Source organism: Lactuca sativa, chromosome 3, assembly GCF_002870075.4.
Source record: "Lactuca sativa cultivar Salinas chromosome 3, Lsat_Salinas_v11, whole genome shotgun sequence".
NCBI classification, from domain to species: Eukaryota; Viridiplantae; Streptophyta; class Magnoliopsida; order Asterales; family Asteraceae; genus Lactuca; species Lactuca sativa.
In genome coordinates, this window is record NC_056625.2 from 231,744,300 (window position 1) to 231,754,572 (window position 10,273).

Genomic DNA, 10,273 nt, shown 5'->3' on the forward strand with positions numbered 1-10,273 from the left:
AGCAAGTATACATATAATATACACACACATCACGTAATTTATATAAAATACTTCATGTCTATGTGTAAGCTGAAAGTAACTATGCACTCACCTAAAAGGTGGTGACTCAGCACTCGGACAGCGCTTCGATACTCTCAAAACGATTTTCCTTCGATAAAACCTAGTACCAATAGCACTAGGGTTTAGTATAATGATAACCGTGACCAATTAATAGGTCTGACTATTATTATTATTATATAAGCATTAATAACACTCAATATAACTCATAATAATAGCTTAAATAATTATTTTAAGGACCTAATAACATTCCTATAATTATTTGAAAGCTATATTAAAAATTGCGTAAGCGTAACACACTTACAGCGAATTTTATTGAAAACCGGAACTTTATTGGAGCAGCGTTTCGAAACCGAAAGACTCCTTTTCTCAGGACTCCGGGAGCCTCGGGGCTTCCTTCGGGTGCTAGGGGATCACCTAGGCTTAGGGGAGGGTTAGGGGTAATGAGAGAAAGTAGAGAGAGAAACTTGGGGTGAATTTGTGAGAAAATATGGCAGCCCTCGCAGCCCTTTTATAGGCTGGTCCTCGGACGTACGCTGGGCGTAACTTCGGATAAGGGTGCCAGATGGCGAGACCTCGGTGGGGCGACGTGGCTTCTTCTCGGACCAAGCAGATTGACTACACGCGACGTTCCCTCTTCGCACGCTGGGCGTACCTCGTATGCGAGGCGCTCCTCGGCTACGCTGGGTGTAACCCTCGCACCAGGTGTGATCATCCGAAGTGAGGCTTTCTTCAGCGATGGACGGTCTAGATCGTGCCACGTCATCGCATCTAGCAACAGCTTCGCAAATTCAAGTTTAATCTCTAAAAATTCGTAACTTTCGCATACGAGCTCCGTTTTCGACGTTCTTTATATCCACGCAAAGGCGGGAACGTACTCTACAACTTTAGTTTAGACTCCGTCGGCTAATTTTGACTCAATTTTAAATTTTATATTATTAACGGGCCGAGACAGGATTGGTCCGTTAAATCCTCATAACTTCTTCATCCGATGTCCGTTTTCGCCCATCTTTTTCTCGTTACGCTAATCTTAACGAGATCTTCAATTCTCATTTAGGTCGTGTCGGCTAAAAATCGTTCGATCTAATATTCAAATGTCGGGCTGTACACTGCTAATCCAAAACTTCGAAAAATCATAACTTCTTCATACGAAGTCAGATTTGGGCGTTCTTTTTATCGATGTTCTTAGTTTAACATATTCTTCGAATTTTGTTTAGATCGCTAAGGCTAAATCTCACTCTATCATAAATTCACTATTTACGCTTCCCGGTGTTGTGCCGGTTCCGTCGTGAAACTTTGACGGGTCATAACTTCTTCGTTATAACTTGGATTTCGGCGTTCTTTATATGTACGGAAACCTTGTGACATATTCTACAACTTGGTTAAGATTATTTATTCTAAATAATATTTTGTCAAAAAGCCGTTTTTGACCTTTATTGCCTCTAATTTGACTAACCCGGATTTACGGGTGTTACACCTCTCGATGAAAAATCTTTCATGAGAATTTTAAATGGATTAGGAATGATGGAAGCTTGTTATGTTCCAAAATCTAATTCATAATTGTTGTTTTTAGTGTCTAAATTTTGCAAACTTTATTGCTTACATAACTTTGATTATAGTTCTACATCACTCAATGGTTACTGTTCATGGTCAGAGTTACGACTCACTTCGTATTCGAGTTTTCCTTTGAATCGTTTAGCGATTTCATCAATAATGGAAGATTGTGATAAATTTTCATATTCTTTGTCTTTCAATATCAAAAATCCAAAAATATTTTCTTCATTCTTGTCTTTTCTTTACAAAAACATCAACTATATATATATATATATATATATATATATATATATATATATATATATATATATATATATATATATATATAAAAGTTATCTTATTCATCTATAATTTGGATATATCATTGTAACATGCGTTGTTCATCTGCATGCCAAAATGAAGTTCAAAGGGATAAGGTATTATTCACTTTTCATTAAAAAAGTGATCGAGTTAATAAAAATTTCTTCCTAATAGGTTGTATTAAAAAAAGTAATCGAGTTACCTTTCTCTTCTCAAATTGAGTTAGAAGTTGAATGCTTGGCTATTTTTCTTGCAGGAGTACAATTATTCTTTTATCCAATCGTTTTCACACCAAATTTCTTACATATTGCACACACAATGCCACAGATCCCAAGACATCTCTAGTAAAAATAACTTGAATGTAGGTGTGCCAAAAATTTGTGTTTATGATTTCGAAATCATTTTTACCATGATGAGAGTGAGACCCAACAAACAACACACTTTAAGGAATTGATGGTGAACAATTTATTGTTCAATATTTTTACTATGGAAATGACGGATGAAACTTTGAGTTTCAGTGTACCTATCTTTGAATCTTCAAAATATTATTTTCATTTCTTTTGCGTGGTCTTAGTGATATGTTCTAATCCTAGGTCATTTCTACCCAAAAAGATCCAACTTTTCCTTTTTATGAAATGAGATTTTATTTTGAACATTCTTCTATATCTTTAGCCACTATAAAATTTTAACAATGCTTAATTGATGCTGACTACGCTGATCACTCAAGTATTCTATTACATTGATTTGCTCATATATTAAGTTGCAAACATGTTTGAAAATCAAGGCTACCTTCAAGTTTGACTAAAAGGTGCCCTTTGATACTTCTTTACAAGGACTCATTTGGAATTCATGAGAAACCACAGAAACACTTCATTTTCTTTCTTGATATCGAAGGAAGAGTATCTTTGCCCGTGATCTTACTGTCTTTATATCAAAGTGTGTTTGATATCACACTTTATCCAAAATTTTCTTCTCTTGATTCTATTTTTTCATTTGGAACACATAACATTGGGATCCTCGAAGTTTCAAGCAATACTAACTTGTACCAAGATTCTGCAAAGTCTGGTTTATGATTTCATTTTCAAATCTCATAAGTGAATGATAGCCAACCTTACCAATCGAAGAATGGTCCTTGGTTACTATCGAAGTTTGAGAGATGTTCGCCTTTTCATATGGTTATTATTCACTTCTCGTGTAGAGTTCAAGTAACTGTTGTATGCTGATGTTTGGTTACTATACTTTGTCATTGATCGATAAATACATTCATTACGTCTACACATGGTAGACAAAGCACATGTCACTTTAGTTACCTTCTTTACAAACAGTGCATTATTGTTGGTTATTGATTCAAATTCAAATTTATGCCATTTATAAAGGGATTATTGGTAGTTCAATTTAGACTTTATGATTTCTAAATTCTCTCAAGAACCCTAACCCTAAATCCTATCTGCAAAAATTATTGCACTCCACGATCGTCATGTCTAATCCATTTGCACCAATCAACCAATTCGATACAACCAAGGATATTGAATGTATTCCTCATATGAAGATTTAATCGAATAAAGTTTGGTTGTATCCTAATTTGGTCGTTTATCCTAAAGAACTGAAGATGATGATTCAATGCTTGAACGATTATGTTCTTTCTTATGCTTTATCTTCTTCTTTCTCGATTCCATTACATTGGCTGTCTATGGCTACTTCTACAACATTTTATCACAACGATATAGATAAAATCGCTTTCCAAATGGAGTCCAAAGGAACAAATAAGTTTTTAAAGAAGTGGTTTACTTATATTCTTCAATTACTAGCTACATGTCTGTTTGAAGAGCCAACTTCTGCTTCAGTGTTTTATATGCTTAATGAAATGGGGGTATAATCCACCGATTTCTGTTATCGGTGAGTTTAAAAAGTTGAATTTGCGTAACTGGAATAATTATAGACTTGACAAAGCGAAGCTCAAATTTTATTATGTCATAAAAGGATTATACTATGGGGTGAAGGTTGATAATGTTTCTTTATTATGGTCTGAGTTTACAAATTATGGTACTAATTCTAAGAATTCATCAGAGATTGCGTGTGCTTGTTTTTGGAGTTTGATTTTACAAGAAACATATAATCAAGTCGGTATTCAAGTTCCTACTAGTGTTGAAATTTCTCATTATTCTCAAATTCAGACTCCAAAGATCGTGGTTGATGATCCTATTGCTTTTCCAGTTGTTGGATAAATTCTTGACGACAAGCTTCATTTTGTGGCAGAATCGAATTCTATTCTGATTTAGTACATGAAAATGTTAGGTGTTGATTCTCGTTTTTCTACTCCTAAGAAAGTAAAGTCAAAGTCAAAGGGAGTTACAATTCAAGTACCCTCAAATGCAGATCAACCAAAGAAGCGAATGTCTACTAGGGTATTAAAAGTCATAAAGAAAAAAACATCAAAGCCAAAATCGAAGAATCCTAAGAAGACTGTTAAGCTTGAGGTTAACGAAGAGGAAGTGGTTGTTAATACTGAACAGAAGAAGCTGACAGTGAGGTTAATGAACGTACTAACAAATCAATTTCATCTTCAACATTTTAAAAATAAGCTAATGTTGATGATGATAATCAAATGATGCATGATAATACATATGTTTCACCATGAAAGGATGCCTCCATCAAGTCGAATTTCAAGGAGACAAGCAACCTTGATGTCACTGTGAACACATCTAGTGTAGACACAATATCACAAATAATGAACCACTTTCGACTTATGTTCTTGAGTCGACTACAGTCACACCACCTGAAGGTCCTACTTCTAAATCCAATACAGAGGAGGATAGGTCTTCAAACATCTCTAAGAATTTATCTAACAAAGACTCAAATGTTAACATGGGTGAGGATATCTTGAATGGTGCTTCGCCAGCTCCACCAGCACCACCAACATCAACACCTGCCACTTAGACTATTCAAGCTACTACAACTTCTTTATATTCACCAAGGTTTTAAGTTATTATACAACAATCAATTACTTTTCTGATCTTTTCTCGGTCTAAAGTGTCACATTCCTGACCCATGACGACAGAAACTTCTGGGGGCTGATGACATCATTGTATAGTATCATAACAGTTGAATATAAATGAAACATAGCAACCCAAGCAACACACATTGAGAATACAAACTTACATTGTTTACATATTGTATTTGTTCATAAATTACACAATAATGACAGAAAAGTAAAAGTTCCAAAATGCAGCAATCCAGTTCTCAAGACTTAAGTACCTGCTTACTGGTTCCCTGAGAATACAAGTGATTTTGAATAAAAAATGTCAACATTGAATGTTTGTGAGTCCATAAGCATATTTTTATGAAAAGATTTGTAACTGCTTTATTTGAAAATGGTTTGTATATCTCCAGAAAATCCGATAGTTTCTATAAAAATGATTTGTGAGTCTTACACCAAAGACTAAAAATGTATGCATGTCCTTTGTTCTCTTTTCCTTGTAATTGTAAAATGTATGTTCCCAGAAAAACCAATATTTTCTGATGTATGAAAAATGTAGTCTTAAACCGTAAGACCAGAAATGCAAACATTAGTGTACTGATATGTAGTATGCATTTTTATATTTTAATAAAACTGATGAAGTGTAAGATTCTCGTTAACCAAGATAGTATTGTTACTCCCTATATGAGTTATTATAACAATACTAAGGTGACCGTGATGCCTGTACGACGTTCTTCAGGCGTCGAAATCAGTAAGATATTTGTCACCGTAGACTGCCCCGTCTAGCTATAGTGAACAACTCAGGTGTGGGGTTGTCAATCCCATATAGATCTATACATAACTATCTCGCTCTCCCTCCTGGAGACTCTGGTTATAATGCAGGATTTAAGGTGTACACTAGGTAGGTACGGTGAAGTGAATATGTCTCACTAGAGCATTAATGGATTTACGTGAACTTCGACTCCCTTTTTCTTGTATAAGGAAATATTTATACGATTGAAATGTTATAAAGTATGGTTTTGTTTAAACTATATATAAATTTATATAAATATTAAGTTGTAAACTTATCTCATGTTGATGTTTGTTACCAAAACATAAATCCTTGGGTTTTAACCCATTAAAAACAATAGTGGCTAAAATATAATCATTTTTACTAAAAGAACTATTTTTAGTAAAAACCACCAAAATCGTATGGTTTGTACTCACAAAATGACATATATTTTTGGTTATCTTTGTACATTAAACCCATAAAACATGATTTTGTGTAAATAAAAACGGTGTTAACCACATCTTATGCAAATATTTCTTCACATTCAAATAATAAGTTGAAGGATGTAAATATTCATAAGACAAACATATTTTGACTTGTATCCCCCCCCTAAAAAATGAAAAAAATCAAAAAATTGGGGGTATGAAGCTCACGTTGAGGGTTTCTTGTGGATGTTTTGAAGTGTTGTGAGGGAGATTTCGAGCCTAAACACTAGTATGTGCTTTACGAACTCCTTGAAGCTTATAATACCCTAAGAAGGTTGACACACAATTTTATGTGTAAATGGGGATGAAATTTACATAATAAAGTGTAACAACACTAGGGGTTGTCGAATATACTTACAAAACGCTAAGGACCACTTAGATGGTGAAGATATTTGGGAAGAACTAAGCTTGTTCTTGAGAGTATTTTGAAAGATGAAGCTGGAGTGTAGAAGAAAATGGAGGGAAGAAAAATGAAGAGTGCTGGTAAATGGAAGGAGTCTTCTGTCATTGTTTAAATGGAAGGAATAGGTATGGATATATGTTAGATAATTGAGTGTTGTGCATGCTAGTTTGCTAGGTATAAAGAGGTAAGGCTGAATCTTTCCTCCCAAGGTAAATCTTTGACGTACATAATATCTAATAGAAAAATCCCCCACTGGATTCCACTTTAGGATGATTCACCCTTTAGGTTTTTGGCCATAGGAAGGTGATTTCGGTCTAGGTATGACCGAAATCCCTTAATACACTCCATAGATGAGGATTTCGGTCCTAATGGGCTTCAAGGTGGTCATTTCGGTTTCATTTTGTTGAGATTTCGGCCTTAATGGGCCATGGGCTAAGGATTTCAGTCTTGAGGCATTCCTATGGATGTGTTTTTAGTTCTTAGTTAATAAGTAACACAAATATGGTGGTCTTAAAATTTTAGTGTTCAAAGTTGTGGCGCAAATTCAACTTCTTGTGTTATAGCTATTTGATTCCTGTTTGATTTGCATGGACATTTCAAGGCTTAATTCAATCATGAAATTCCAAGTGTTTATTATCTTTACTCATATAAATGGTGCCTTCTTGACTGTCAAATAACAACATTGCATCAAGGTCACATAGATAATCATCGTGGATACACTTATACTCCATACCCCTTATACTTGGTTTGACTCAAAATATTCTAGTTGTCACATAAAGACCAAACTCACAACACTAAAGAAGAACGTGTCGAATTTGTTGATGTTGATTTTCATTCTAAAGAAGAATATGTAGAAGATCTTATCTTTATGTATGGGAAGTAGTGTAAGGTTCTCAATTCTATGTTCTACACCATTCTACAATTTGTAAATGATACTGCTAGTACTTCTTCATCTATCAACAAAAGAAAAGTAGAGTCATTGTTGGTTCTTCAAGAGAGGAATATGAAATAAATTGTTCAAGGAATTGTGACTGATATTCAATAATGGTTGGATAATAATGTGAATTCTTTACAAACATGATCTTAATGATGTGAAGGATATTGCTCGTGAATGGCATGAGTTGATAAAGAAGGTAGTAGAAAACTCCAAGGAGTCTATGGAGTTGAAAGTCAAGGAACCTCATGATTTAATTGTTAAAGAAGTGAAGAAAATTGATGGTTTTGGCACATGTGACAACCGTCAATTTCCGGTCAAGTCAAAGTCAACTGAAGTCAACAAGTCAAACCGTTCGACTCAATTTGCCCGTGGGTACTAGAGTTTACGTTATAAACAACTCGCTATTCTAATGAGAGATCATAAATCGAAAAGTACGTACATCTAGATCTCCTTAACCTAAAACTCTGGTAAGTGACGAGCCAAACCGATAAAACAATGTTGCATACTCATCGAAAGTGTGTAAGATCCTTTAACAAGGCTTAACGGGGTTTACAGACCTTGCTTTGCGAAGCCAAACACTCACAAATGTCACACGCGAAACCTCTCTCAATCGTTTTCGCTCTATCTCTCTTTATCTCAAATCTCTCTAGGTATCTGAATTCTCTCCCAAATCTCTCTTTATATGAGAAATCTCTCCAAGAATGTGAAATCTCTCCCAAATCTCTCTCAAAAGTTCCTTAAACTTTTTGTAGTCTTTCGGGCCATCCCGACCCTTAACCAGGTCAAAAACGGCTTAAAACGAGGTAAAAACGAGTAAAATAGGCTTAAGGACCCGAAACCCCTCTTAAGGAGCCGAACTTGTCAGAAGCAAAGTGTCAGAAGCAAACCTCCCTTCGGACCGAAGCTCACAGACCCGAACCCTCCCTTTCGGGCCCGAACCTCGCACAAGGCCCGAACCCGAGTCTCGGTCCATTTCGCTCCATATTGCCTTTCGGTCCATTTCGCTCCTGCTGCTTCGGACCGAACATGCTCTTCGCCTCTTGCTGTTTCGCCTCATTTCGCCTCGCGCCTAGCCTTAGAAGGACCGAACCTACGGCCCAATCCGAGAAGTCTCGCTGTAATACCCTTTTCTTCCCAGTTTTCGACTAGTTTTGTGTTTTATGCCCGTTTTTAATTGTTTTAACGCGGGATTTTCACCCAAAACTTTATTTTAACATATAAGGCCCCATAATTATTAATTAATCACGTTTTTGGGGATAAACCTTATCCAAGAAGAGTTGGTGAAATACAAGAGGTGGAGTGTTGACTTTTCTTTATTCTATGACACAAGCAACCTCCCATACCCACTCCATGTCAGTATTCCCTATCAGCCCATACCTAGTCACTTCATTGTACTTTTCCCACCCTTTTCCAACCACACAATTGGTCAAAGGCTAGAAAACTCTCCTCTCTCCTCACACTTCTCTCATTTTCTCATTCTTCCACCAAAGATCAAACATATTTTCTCTGTCACTTCCTCTCTCTAAAAAATTCGAGATTCAAGGGATGATCTTAGATTTTCTCTCCAAATTTGGTAAGTATCTTCCTCCTACACTTATATATTCTACACCTTCATCGAAATCATAGATTGCTTACACAAATATCGTCATATTGTGTTAGATTCTTCAATCTTCAAGGCAATTCTTCAAGTGTTCTTGAATTGAACACTTCACTTCTCCATCATCCATCTACTAAAATCACTCAAGGTGAGTTCATACCCCTACATTTTCATGTTTTCTTAAGTTTTTAGGGGGGGAATACAAGTTAAAACACCAAGAACATAACTAAACTTTTCTAACAGCTTTCATCAGAAAAGTTGGACTCCATTCACGGATTGTTTTGGACAACTTAAACACTTTATTTTTCAAAACTGTATTAGTTGCAAATATATCAAGTTCATAGCTTGAAAATGAATACTTGCACATCTCCATACGATTTTTCTACAATTTATGATGATTTTTGCAAAACTGCCTATCATTTCAAACACCAATCTGGACCAGTATGTGATTATGGACTTTTTCAACCAAGTTGGAGGTCATTAAAAATCATGATAAAAATGATGAGTAAACTAGACACATTTTGGGAACTCTCAAAATTTACGGATTTAGTTTTCGACTTCGTATGATTTTTCTAAAACAACACAGAAAAGTTAAAAATTAGTTAACAACTTATAACTTTCATAACACTTTGTATTATGTTGAGCAAAGTGTATAACAATAAGTTCTAAAAGTTGAATGTGTTTCCTTGTTAGTTTATCATCATAAAATGAAACTTAGTCATTCATGATAAGATTATTCATTCATTTAGAATACGTATATTAAGCTATAATAAGCATAGTTTATGGATTCATAACACTAATGCATTTTCATAAAAGAGTTCTTATACATTACAAACGTTTTGGATAAAGTATAATAGGTATGGTATATATATCATTTACTTTTCAAACTCATTTATCAAAGGTTTTCAGTTTAGTTCATGTAAATCTGTTAATGAATAAATTTGCGAGTCACTCTCTTTGGGTTACTTCCAATGTAACCAATTCAAAAAGTCCTGTAAATTGTAACCAGAGTCTCTTGTAGGGAGAACGTGATAGTTGTGTATAGATCTATATTGGGTTTGACAAACCCACACCTGAGCTGCTTGCAACAGCTAGACCGGCAGGTCTGTGGTGACAAGTGTCATTTAACGGTGACGCCTGAAGAACGTCGCATTACGAGGCCGGCTAAGTCAAGTATGGTTATGATAGCTCACA